Below are 2,634 nucleotides of genomic sequence, written 5' to 3' on the forward strand. Positions count from 1 at the left end.
CTATCTCTAGCTCCCTCACCTGGTTCCCAATTAAATCAGCCGGTGAGCTCCTGTACAGGTAAACACTAACACCTGGGCCCTCCTTATGGTGGCTCTCACGAGTGGCGTAGACAACACCTTTAACTCTCTCTCTCTCTCTCTCTCTCTCTCTGTTAATTTGCTGTGTTAGATGACATCATTAACACTGATAAAATTAATTGTTTCCTGGATTGATAGATTGTTACCTGGGTTGATAGATTGTTCCCTAGGTTAATAGATTGTTTCCTATGATGATAGATTGTTACCTAGGTTGATATATTGTTACCTAGGTTGATAGATTGTTCCCAAGGTTGATAGATTGTTACCTTGGTTGATATGTTAAATATTCACTTAAACGTGTGTATTTGCATCAGGAGGTAAAGAATGGGGTGTAAACATGGCCGGGTTCAGGAGTGGGCAGAGTGGGCAGCTGCCCAGGGGCCTCCACATATTACAACATTTTATTTATTTGTTTATTCATTTGGATTATTTTTATTTTCATTGTTTAAAATTCATGTTTATCTATTCCATCACGTTAAACTATGTTCAGCAAGAAGCGTGATAGAAATTAGGCTAGCTACTCCTTGAAATTCGTGAATACCTGGTTTTCCTATGAACCGTATATTTTTAATGAATGCTATTGTTTGTGTTGCTAATAATATATTTAGAATTCCACAAACATATATTGATTAAAAATGAACTACATGGAATAACGAAATTGAGATTAAAAAAACAAGTAAAATATTTTTTTCATTATCACTTCCATTACGAATGCCATCAGGGCGCTGTGTTTGTTGACAGTCGGTTGGAAGGGGTTGGGTCGTGTAGTATCTGCACATCGGTTGTCATGTGTCTGTCGATTAAAGAGGAGACTTGCGTCGCCCATGATTCGTGAACTTCCCACGAGTAGACATAAACATGTCTTGCAGATGTAAAATAAGAGAGAGAATTGTCATGTGTGCTTGTTGAGTGAAGTCGTCGCCGCTCAGTGATGAATGATCTTGTCAGTTGTCATTTCCTAGAACATGTCTTGCAAATGTACAGTGAGAGAGAGTCGATTGATGCTTGAGTGTGGGTGGGTGTGCTCTTAGAATATACGTTCACATATATGATTGTGCTTTATGATACTACAGGACGATTGGCTGCAAAGGGGTTGGGTCCAACATGTTCATACTTTTGTTATAAATTTATCAAATTCATTAAATTGTTTATTTGTTTTACTATTGGATGCAAAACTTCAATTTTTTTTATAGTCGAGTTAATACTTATTCTGAATCTTTCTGACCTTGGACTTAAAGAAGCCTATACATGCATTCTTGGACAGAACCATTAATTGAGTAGAGGTTTATCTGATTAATAATGCAAAGAATCATCTCTCTGTAATAACTAATAATATGTTCTTTTCTGTGAAGTCTCTTGAAAATTTTTGACATGTGCGGTAGTAGCTATATCAGGGCTGGTCGACTTGAAACCACATGAATGACTCCAGTCATGTCTCACTTTTGTGTGTGTGTGTGTTGGGAATTTGTACACTATCAGTAAATATACAGTTAATTAAAAATTTCTCAATGTTCTAATTTCAAAATTCTCCAAAGAAGTGTTCAAATTTCAAAATTTTCCCGGGGGGCTTACAGCGCCCCCCGGAACTCCCAGATGTTTAGGCTCGCTTCACTCGCCACCCCACCCTCTTGGGTAGTTATAATGAGGGGGGCCTCCACAAAGAGGCTGCCCATGGGCCTCCACAGGTCTAAATCCGGCACTGGGTGTAAACATGTGTAAACAGAATGAGGTGTAAACAGAACGAGATGTAAACATGTGTAAACAGAATGAGGTGTAAACATGTGTAAACTCTTGTACAAATATTATAAAAATATTCAACTTGTACTGAAACAATTTTTTTATTTTTTGTCCACATTTTTCAACCTTTCTAAGAAGATAACTTTAGTGGCACACACGAATGATTTACATGAAGCTCTTGACTGTTTAAGACCATAAGAACACAAACATTTCGTACAGCAGATAACATTGAGAGGATTTCATGTTTGATGGCTTGAGTTACGATACTCTAGTCTCCAGTTAAAAGATTATCAGAATATTGAGTTTCGTAATAAACTTCCATTGTCACCCAAAAAAGATATATTATTTATAAAAACAAACACGAGAGGTTTCAACAAACCTTTAGGAAGTGATCTTCAAGCTTGGTTCTTGGAGGAGGGAATGGGGATATATTTTTTTTTCGTTTCTTTAACCGATTATGTTCACTCACTACTGTACACTGTAAGGGTACCACTCACTGAGGGGCCACCTTCTTCAGCACGAGTATAACACAACTAAACGTGGAAATATCTCTCTCGTCGGGCTTTATAACCGCGCAAGACCTGAGCTGAGTTATCAAGTGTAAATATTCCGTGATGCCGCACTGTGAGCTGAGTAACGAATGGAAAACAAATTATACCATAAATACATTTCCTTTACAAAACAAAATCTTATATCATTAACGCGAAAATCTGTGTATTTGAAGACAAAAGAAATCAAATATATATTTAGTTTAAAAATAATCAAAAGGAAAATCGTCTGAAATAACATAGGATAACAGCACTCGGCAACTCCACCATT

The 2,634-nt window shown here is 37.1% G+C and overlaps 1 protein-coding gene across 2 annotated transcripts in view; it reads right to left on the bottom strand.

Moving 5' to 3' along the window:
* LOC121855305 overlaps window positions 1-2,339 on the bottom strand; it is a 37,867-nt gene extending 35,528 nt beyond the window's left edge. For both annotated transcript variants that reach the window (XM_042350186.1, XM_042350185.1), the window contains exon 1: window positions 2,195-2,339. The gene's annotated coding sequence lies outside the window, so the exon portion shown is untranslated. The remainder of the gene's footprint in view (window positions 1-2,194) is intronic.
* Window positions 2,340-2,634: the final 295 nt, after the last annotated feature.

Source organism: Homarus americanus, unplaced genomic scaffold (assembly GCF_018991925.1).
Source record: "Homarus americanus isolate GMGI-L3 unplaced genomic scaffold, GMGI_Hamer_2.0 scaffold32063, whole genome shotgun sequence".
In the NCBI taxonomy this organism is placed as follows: domain Eukaryota; kingdom Metazoa; phylum Arthropoda; class Malacostraca; order Decapoda; family Nephropidae; genus Homarus; species Homarus americanus.